We start from the raw sequence: 10,846 nt of genomic DNA, 5'->3' as shown, positions 1-10,846 counted from the left end.
TGAGACTATGTTTATGCAATGAAAGCTGTCGTATCGACATTCTTTCGCGTGATGTCTTTCCCTCACAATGGAAATATTGTGACTGTAGACCATCTTTCGTTCCCTAGTCTTAATATGACAGCCCTAAATATTCCTGATTCTCAAGTGGTATCTACCCCGCCACGGGTTAATTATGTGGCAACTGGTCCCATGTTTCCAGTTACCGATGTAAGTGAGCCTCTCACTGTTTGCTCATCTTCCTTTGATTTAGATCCGGTAATTGACATGGAAAACTCTATGTGATTACTTGAACACGATGTTCTTATCCCTTTTGAGTCCCTTGACAAGTGTTCCTTTTCGAGAAGTATTCTTCCTTCTGATGAAGACCTCTTGGAAGCCATGATCAAGGTGTGTCCATTGACATGTCTTTCTTCCAGTTGGAAGCCATGATCAATGTTTGCGAGGATAGTTTTTTCTTGTATCAACCTCGTTAAAAAATGAAACAAGGAGTATGAGGAAAGTTCCTTTTACTGTGTCAACCTCATTAAAAAATGAATCAGTGTAGGCGAGGACAGTTCCTGTTACTGAGTCAACCTCGTTAAAAAATGAATCAGGTTAGAGGATAGTTCCTGTTACTGAGTCAACCTCATTAAAAAATGAATCAGGTACGAGGATAGTTTGTTCCTCTCTCAACCTCGTTAAAAAATGAAATTGGATGTACGAGGACAGTTCCTTTTCCTGTGCCAACCTCGTTAAAAAATGAAACAAGGGTAGGTTAAGTAGGTAGATTGTAGAGAGTAGTCATGAGCATAGTTCCTTGTCTTGTGTCAAGCTCATTAAAAAATGAATCAAGGATTTTAGAGCATAGTTCCTTGTCTTGTGTCAAGCTCGTTAAAAAATGAATCAAGGTTTTTAGAGTAAAGTTTTTGTTAGGTAGATTGTAGAGAGTAGTTATGAGCATAGTTCCTTGTCTTGTGTCAAGCTCGTTAAAAAATGAATCAAGGATTTTAGAGCATAGTTCCTTGTCTTGTGTCAAGCTCGTTAAAAAATGAAACAAGGGTTTTGAGGATAGTTCTTTTCCTGTGTCAACCTCACTAAAAAATGAAACAACTCCCACAAGTCTTTCCAAGATCTTGAAAGTAAAGCTTCATTCCATCCACCTCATTGCATGCAATGAAGCTTGGGGGGCATGTACCTCGTTTTGCGTCATTATGCTGGGGGCATGTGAACTTATAACAAGCATAGTTTTTCGTTTCAAGCTTTCGTAAACATGAAACCGAATCCGAGCGTAGTTCTTTTCCTGTGTCAAGCTCGTTAAAAAATGAAACAAATCCTCCTCTAATTGAGTCGAGAGTTTGATGTTAAGTTGTATATTTAGGTTAGTTATTTCAGTGTTTTGCATAATTTTCTTACAGTTTAGGTCAAGTCTTTCAAATGATCTCGTAACTCAAACCTTCATTTCATCCAACTGGTTGAATGAAATGAATCTAGGGGGGCATGCACTCTAGCAGTTATGCTTAGGGGGCATCAAGCACAGTTTTATCTATGTTTCAAGCTTGTGTTAAAATGAAACTACTTTGAAGCATAGTTTTTATCTGTTTCAAGCTTTTGTAAAAATGAAACCTATCTCGAGTCAATTTCAGTTATTTTCAAGACTCGTTAAACTCATGAAAATGCCGAGATTATTTTGCTATCTTTCATTCTCGTAAAACAAATGAAAATGCCGAGTTCTTTCCGTCTTTTCCTGCTCGTAAATTAAATTGAAAGTCGGTCATATGAGTACATTTTTATCATTTTTTCGAACTCATTAAAACTTTCGAAAAAATGAAAACCATGAGTACATTTTTATCATTTTTTTCGAACTCGTTAAAACTTACGAAAAAGTGAAACCTCATAGTCATCTTTTAAGCCCTTTTCTGACTCCTAAAATATGAAAAGATTGCCGAGCGTTTCTTTTACACTCGTTAAAACGGAATTAAAAGACGGTCCCCTTATAGCCCTTTTCTGACCGTAAAAACAGGAAAAGGTTTCCGGGTTTTTGTCGTTTCAAACTCGATACTGGAAATAAAACGACGTGTCCTTGATCGATTTTTACTTTTCAGGTCAGTGGCACTAATTATGAAAGTACTCCTTGGTCGCAAGATCAAGCGGTTCCCCCAGGTATTATTTTATACTTTTTCGGGTTTGAGGGACACAAATCTACGAAAAAGTTCAACTTGGAGTCTTCTTAAGTTTTTCAGACTCTCTAAAATTGAAAAACGCCGAGTTTCTCCTATACTGGGCTCGTTAAACATTTCACAGTAAAGGACCTGTTCAATTACAAACAGGAACGAACCACTCCTTCCTAGGGTTCGAATCAAAACTAGGTCGGACTCATCCAAAGGATGAGCTTATAATCAAGCATATGTTATCCTCCTCAAGCTTGTTTAAAAATAAAGAGGTACTTGCCAGAAATGGTGGGGGAAAAGAGAGAAGAATGAGCCTGTTTGTTCTCTTTTGTCTCAGAAGAAACTTTATAACCACTCTTGGACACGACACTTTTCATTCACCTGGGTTGGGAAATCCTTTACCTCACAGTTGATCAAACCACATTGAAAGTCTTCAGCCGGGTTCCGGGGATTAACTTTGAGTCGTTTATCACCAAGCCATCTGTTGTGTCGTTATGTGTTCAAGAGGTCTGCAAGCAAAACTTTCATCTGCAAAATACTTGTCATCCATTTGACCATCCCTGAGTCAGTCCTTACAGCAACATTTCTTCAACTTGAACAAATGATTTCGTGTTGTGGGCTTGCCTGCAACGGGTCGCTTTCTATCGACATCAGCACATTATCTAGAGAGATGACTTAGAAATCGTCAGTACCTTGAAGTCTGCATGCATCAATGGCAGGTTTCTCGCCTTTGACGTCAGTTTACATCATTGACTCTCGATCGAAGGATTCTGTGAAATTTTCGACATCAACTCATTCATTCACATCTCATGGATTGTACTGGGTACTTTGAGAACCATTGACATTACTGGTGGTTTCTCTCACACTTGTTAACAGTTTACATCATCGACTGGTAATCAAGTGGTTTCTACCATGTTCGACATCAACTCATTTATTCGCATGGCTAGAATCGTACCAATTCGGGAAGTAGAAATGAAGACCCTGGATCTAGTTTCCATCATCCAGGCTGCGAGGAGTTTTGTATTCATTATCTAAAGTAGACTAATCATAAACAGATGGCTGCGCCCATACTGTGTCTACAAAAGTCTATGATTATGATGTACTGCAAGATCATTCCTGTATCAGAATAGTTAGTCTGTTAGTTAAAAGTTTTGATATGAGTATGGGAATGCCTACCTCAGTGATGGTATAATCTTATACATGTATTTTGTGTTGAAAATTGCAGGTTCTGACCAGGCTCTCCACGAGATAATCCTTGAAATGATAAAGCGCTTCACCCTTCCTAGATAATACAAAACCCTAATCTATTACAGGCTTCGCACTTTAGGGGGCAATCTGTTACACTAAAAAATGTCACCATGACTATTTACAGTTAGTATGGCTCTACCAATAGTCATGCTATCCTCTTAGGCAAGTCTTATGCCTCTGCTCTCCATGTCAAAATCCAAAAAGAGAGAAAGTCTTTATAAATGTATTTATCTCTGGGTACGCAGGTTCTCTCAACCTTACCTGCGGGTACGCACCCAATGTTCACAAAAGCTGCGTACTTGTACGCTCTGTATGTAAAGGGGCAGGTGCGTCCCCCTGTAAAGGTCAAAATGCGCAAGTTTCATCTTTAAAAATTTACTTGTGGTCATTTCTAGAGCATTCTAGAAGGTTGTTCGACGTGTATTGAGCGCCTCCAGATGGTTCATGTACCCATACCAAAGAGGAACTTATCCCATCAATGAGGGAGCTATCCCATCCAAAGAGGGGATTATCCCATTGATGGTGGACCTAATTAACTTCCTCTTGAGCACTATAAATACAGGCATTGGGCCAGAAGGAGGGGAGGTTGAAAGCTAAACATTTCTAAGGGTAGATGCTGCTGGAATTAGGACTCCCATTTAGAAGCTTGTGAGGAGAGATTACCATCTTTGCTTGTTCTATTTGGAAGTGGGTGAGCTTTGTCAAAGTAAAGGAGAACTCTTGATGGACCCTGGGAGGGACTTGCACAACACCAAGGCTCAGGTTGTAATTGTTCCTTTTGTTTCCTATTAATGCAAATGAGTCCATTCTTCTCAATAACTTATTATTTATGAGTTGTTTCATGTACTCCTTTTTTTTTTATCGATAATACTACTCTAGGAAATTATATTATGTACATAGAGAAATTACATGCAGTGAAACAAGTTTTCCAGGCCAGCGATGGCACTATGAAATTGCAACCAACAGAGGCGTGCATTGAGCGCTGGATACCCCAAAACCTCAACAAAAAGCCCTTGTTTTAACATAGACAGTGCCCACGCAGGGGCTGAGACACTGAAACACTACCCACGCAGGGGCTAAGATCCAAAAACACTACCCACGCAGGGGCGACCCTGTAAGTTACCAGACTTCCATAATAAACTTGATGATGAAATTTAAAACAGAGCAGGATCAAAATTGAAAACAGAGCAGGACCATACATAATCAGCGTCCAGAACGAGACCAAGCTAACATGCGACCAAGACATAAGACCAAGTGACCAAGACAGAAGACCAAACATGATCAGACAACCAAGACCGGGTGCATCAAAAAAGGACCTGAAGGGCGGGCAGATGATAGAGTTATTCGTCTGGCTCCAAGTCGGCCAGGTCCATCTCCACGATCGGGTAGCCTTCAAAGGTGTCATCCTGGTCCTTGTTCGCGCCCGCTCTGGACGATGACGCCTCCTGCGTCTGAGTCTGGATAGGCGCCTTCCCTCTTGCATCTTCTGCTTGAGCCACGCCTTGGTCCAGCGGATTCGCGGGAGGCAATTCCTGATTGCTTGCCCCCTCGAGGTCCGGCTCTGCCTCTCTGACAAAGAGGATGGAAACATGGGCATTGAAGTTGCCCAACTTGAATACCGCAGTGCCGATTGCTGGGATTTCAGGCTGCCTTGGCGGTCTCTCATTCGGATCGGAGGTATCCACGAATTGAGATACTTGCAGGTGGGGGATTCCAGCCCGACGTAAACTACAACAGCAACAGCACTGGTGATACCCTTCTGCCACTGCTTGAGGGCGAGAAGGTGCCCCACGACCAGGCCCTCTTCGACATGGCTGTCTTTCTTTAGTTCTTGCCATATGAACAGAGAAGCTGCCCAGAATGTCCACTCTACAAAACAAATGCCAAATCTCCAGAAGCATCCAAGTGCAGAGAATGTTCTCACTCGTCTGCAGAACCAGAACTCGCCAAGAATGTCGCTGCAACATTCTTGCTCCATCCTTAACCTCCGCGGCCTTCCCTCGGAACCAGAGTGCCATGAATGCGCTTCTCCCTCGCCGTCAGCCAGCATTAATGCGCATTAAGGTGTTTTGGAGCGGAGGCTTATGGTATTAAAGCCTTCGTCCTCTTCACGTGGCATCGTCCTCTTGGCATGTGGCACCATGCCATTTACCACCTCTTCACCCGCATCCGGGGAGTTTCATGTACTCCTTGGTCTATGTGTTAAATATGTTTTATTCTATGAGATTATCAAGTGCTATTTAATCATTTGATTGTTAGTGGATGCAGGTTTCAAAGTGAAGGAGGAGCTCATCCGGATCAGCGAGGCTGGACTGCTACAATAGCGTGGGACTACAGGTAGGATCTAAACACTTGATTTCCCGTATAGTAAATGCATGTTTAGAGAAGGATTGCTCTTGTTTGTCTTGTTTGTCACTAGAGAGTCTTAGGCTCCTAGGGAGGTTGGTTGTGTCCGCACTATCGACTCTTTCCGCCTGACACAAAGTGTGATCATTGCATGTGTGGAGCCGGCTAGATGTCTATAATACTAGTGGTGATTGTGGTGCGGTGCAAGTCTTTATCGCTAAGTTTGTGACTCAGATTTTTGTGAGAGCCAATTACTTTTGTGTATGTGAAGCACAAAGGGATCTACTCTATGACATTATGTTTTGATCTGACTGGCATTCATCGGCGCGTTGAGTCGACCAAAATTGGATGCTAACTAGCAGTGTACTAAGAGCGAATTCATGGTGCATATGTAGCTATTTGTAAAGTATCGTCGGTATGAATTAGAACTGAGTCCTACATGTGGAGCCACAGTGCCGGTGGAGCTGGTGTGGCTGCTAGGATCTAATCCCACACCAAAATACTGGGAGAGATTCGAGTGCTAGAGAGCTGTTAGGATTTGATATGCCTGTTCAGAGTGCAATTCATAACCGAAGGCGAACTCACCGTGTGGTGAGCGTGGATCGAGTAAGCGAGAGCGTGGAGGCATGTTGTAGACAAGGCCGAGGAGAAGCGATCTGGGGGTTGAGGAGAAACCTTTGCTGTTGATTTTTTTCTGCAAGAGACTCGATTTTTTTTAGAATTTGTTGGAGGCTCAATTTCAAATCTACATGGGTGGTCTGTAGTTTGTAGCCTGAAAAGGAATCGATCTAGTTGTAATATTAACCTAGTGTGGCAGATGCTGACCTGTTGATAGAGGTGACAAAAGTGCCTACAGTGGGAAAAGAATCGTGGCGTGCCACATTGATTGAGTGGAGTTGTTGTTGAAGTCTTAGAGCTAGATTGACCGACAGAGAGTGATGATGTAAGAGAAGTTTAACAATGCAAGTGTTTATATTGTTGTTTGAATGTGTGAGGAGCATGCAAGAGAAGTGATGGGTAAACAAAGGAGACTCAAAAAATTCTAGATTGCGCTGAAACAAAACAAGAGGAAAAATCAAAAGGCATAACTAATATATTTTTTTCAGTTGAATATGAAGTTTTTCTAGTTGAAGTTGAAGGACCTAACATTGATCAGAATGTAGATATGGATCAACACAGTGAAGAATTTGATGAAATAGATGAAATATTAAAAAGGTTAATGCTGAATATACCCTCTTTCTCTGATATAAATTATGAAATATGGGCAATTGAAACGAAAACAATACTATGGAAGGTATATTTATTGAATAATGTTGAAGAGGATTTTGTTAATTCAAACCATGATATGAGTAGAGACACATCAACATTACATCTTATAACATATGCATTAGATGAAAACATATTAATTAGTATACTACATGAATATGGTGAGATTGAAAATGCAAAAGTATTGTGGGATATTTTAGAAATGATGTACAATTTGAATGAGGCTGAAGATGATAAAAGTATTGTTCTTGAAAATGATGATTGTGCTTTCAGTCTCATAATTGATTGTGAAACTAAAGATGGAAACATTGAGGTTGTAATGATGGATGATGAATGTGTGCCTGTAATTGACATTGAAACATGTGATGATGAAGAAACAACCATTGATGTAGAATCTGAATATTTTTATGAAGAAAGTCTCTCTGATGCAGAGACGTATGAAGTCAAATTTGATGAGAATTATGTATCTCATGAAGAGTGGTTCAATCTAATGCATGAAAAACATCTTATTGATGAGTTTTTGTTTGGTGAGAAGAGATGCCTACCTCCATACACAAATCAAATGCAGGACAACATGTTTGCAGCAACATAGTTGATTAAAGAGGTTGAAGACATGAAACAACCAACTATGACAACAGAGAAAGATGAAGAAAGGAAATCTCTCTTAAAAGAGCAGGATGACAAGATTGAGTATGGTTCCTTTTATGATCTTTGCGCCGAGAGGCGCTCTACAAGCTAGTATAGGGTAGATGTGTGAGCATTAGATGTGAGATGTTAGATATTTTTTAAATTCAATTTTTTTTTTTTATATTGTAATTTTGGTTTTTATTAATAAAATTACGAACATTTTTTTAGATAAAAGAAAATATAATATACATATCACATTAAAATATATAACATATAAATAGTACTTATAAATTAACATCCATTTTAACATATAAATTAAAATAATGATTCCATAACCATCTATAAATTTAATTAATAAGCTGATAAAAACTTAATATTTACAATATGACAAGATTTTTATTCATGAATATTCATCATGGATATTATTAACTTCTAAATAGGATTTTTTAAAATACCATGGGTCAATACCTAGAAGAGAAAGATAGAGAGACGAAGAGGAGAGAAGAAAATAATAATACCATGGTTTATCAATACAATGGGTCATCTAGGCTTTTGATTATTGTGTCATGGATCTAGGCTTTTAATTATTCTATTACAATACCATGGGCCAATTACATGGCTTATCAATACTACATGCCCAAAAACCATAACTTTTTTCAAAATCAAAATATTTTACAAATACTTTAATTTAATTTAATTTTATAACATTTTTAATTAAATCTAAAAGAAAAAACATTATAATTACTTTTGAGGTATATATAAACCCTCCATCCTCACGACTACTAAAAATATTCCCATAAACAATAAATCAAGGTTTTAATAAATTAAAAACGAGAATGTTTTTATATATACATATGTGAAATTTATATAATATAAATAATATTATAAAGAACCAGGATAGATGCATCTTAACCAAGGATCCAAGCAAAGAGAGAAAGTGAAGTGACTCACAATGATAGAGGAAAGATAATGCATGATTGTTACAGGGAAAAGTGTCTATTCAGAACTGCTCTATCCCACTAAGGTGTGACAACTGCCTTAGAAACAAACAGAGTAAAGCTACTTTCATTTTTCCTTTATTAATTATAGATAGAGAGGAACATAAAGACCAACCTCTGTCTTGCGCTAATCTCCTGATTTGATTCCTTTCTTCCTTGATAGTCTTTCGCTACTTGTTCCCTTGCACGCCCAGCTTCACAAAGTACCTGTAAGATTACAGTAGCATAGCACTATACAAAGACATGGATCTATAATCATAAACAATCTAGGATCAGATGTAAATCGACCATACAAATAGAGCAAACATGAATGACACAAAAGTATGGAGGAAAACTTGAATAGATTTTATTGATAAATAAGAAAGAGCCAAGAGGAATTACAACCAGTTGTTCTGACCCAGCATCAACCTCTCAGCAAAGAAGCCCCTCTTCACCTCATACAAAGCTTAGATCACCCAACAATCTGATGTTTTTCTCAAGAAACCAACAGCAATTCCTTACAATATGCAAAATTCCAGCCTCTGGATCTCTGGGATGAGGGATCCATATATAGATATCTTTAATGGAGATGAGTCAGCTTATGATTTGATTAGTGTCTTCCCTCTGATAGTTCTTGCTTCCACTTGGAGATTGATGATCTCTTACTCATCCTTGGTCGAATTTAGAGAGGCAAGTGTCACAGGAGAAGTTTCTGGAAGCTTCCATTGCCTCTCCACCTCGCGGAATGTCACTGCCATTTGTCATTTCTCACCCATCACACCCCATAGAAGGCCTTTTTGAAATTCAACGCACCCACACAGTGTATTTGGGTGAGATGCAACGCACCTGGCCTCTGGAGCAGCTGAAATGATCCTGTTTTGATCAATTCTGAGTAGTTTTTCATGGAGAACTTCTGGGAGAATCTGTAATCTGTTGACCTTGTTCCTTTAGGGGTTAGAACAACACTTTTAGGGACTTAGGAGCCCTTGGTTTATGGACATTTCATGCTTGGGGTTGTAGTGCCCAAAAATGTCTATAACAATGATTCTTTTAAGTTTTTTATTATTGTATTTTCTTTGACATGATTGATCCAAAATATAGGTTTAATATTTTACAACTAGTTATGTTTTTACTTTTTTATTTTTATTTTTTATTATTAAATATAATGCAATGGGATAATATTTAAAAGAGAGTGATATGGAGGGGGCATACAATGGGGGAGAGAGACATAGAGGTGGGAGAGACATGGAGAGAGAGGAAGCAAGAGAGAGAGGAGGGGGAAAAAGAAGGAGGGAAGAACATAGACATTGAGAGATAGAGGTGGAGGGAGAGACAGGGAGTGACAAGGGAGAGATGAAGATGGAGTGAGAGAGAGAGGAGATGAGGGAAGAGAGAGAAAATTAGAAGATAGAGATAGGGAAAGAAGGGGAAGAGAGAGATAGGGAGACATTGTCACTTTGCACTCAAAATTTTTATTTCATCATTTATCATCATTCAAGTTACTATTAGTCTCTCTCTTAACAAATTGAGGTAACTAAGAAAGAGGCATACTACCTGATCCTTCTTTTTCAATGAAGTGACCTTTGGTTTGCTTACCAAATTGACATGGTTTGCATATTGTATTTTCAGGGATGCTGATATCTGGAAGATCATGAACAACCTTGAATCTGCATGCTTTTCTCATTTGAGAAAAGCTTAGATGTCCCAATCTTCTATGCCACAGCCAGTTTTCATCAATTTTTCTTAGATAGCACAGTTGTTGTCCTCCCTTGAGTATTTATAAGTTTTTTGGATTTATTTTACCTTTGATCACGGTCTCCCCTGTATCAAGCTCACGAACAACACATCCATTTGATCGAAACACCACTTCATTTCCTTGATCACACATTTGACTGACACTCAACAGGTTATGCTTTAAACCGTCTACATACATAACATTTCCAGCTTTAACCTTTTCTTTCAAGAAAACAGATCCTTTACCTTTTATGACAGCAGGAGTGTCGTTTCCAAATGAGACATTCTTTTCCTTTTCTAAGGCATTATATGAGTGAAGTTTTTCTTTGTCACCTGTCATGTGTTTTGAGCATCCACTGTCGATGTACCACTGATTTTCTTGTCCTTCTGCATACAAGGCTATACCACATCTTTTTGTTTGAGATTATTTCCTTCTCCATATCTTGGGATTTAATGGAGTTTGGTCCTTTTGAGATGTTTGCCGAAATTTGCTCCTGCATT

Source organism: Pinus tabuliformis, chromosome 5_1, assembly GCF_031772625.1.
Source record: "Pinus tabuliformis cultivar Carrire ecotype Pingquan chromosome 5_1, CPIR1, whole genome shotgun sequence".
In the NCBI taxonomy this organism is placed as follows: Eukaryota; Viridiplantae; Streptophyta; class Pinopsida; order Pinales; family Pinaceae; genus Pinus; species Pinus tabuliformis.
This window is presented reverse-complemented; position numbering follows the sequence as displayed.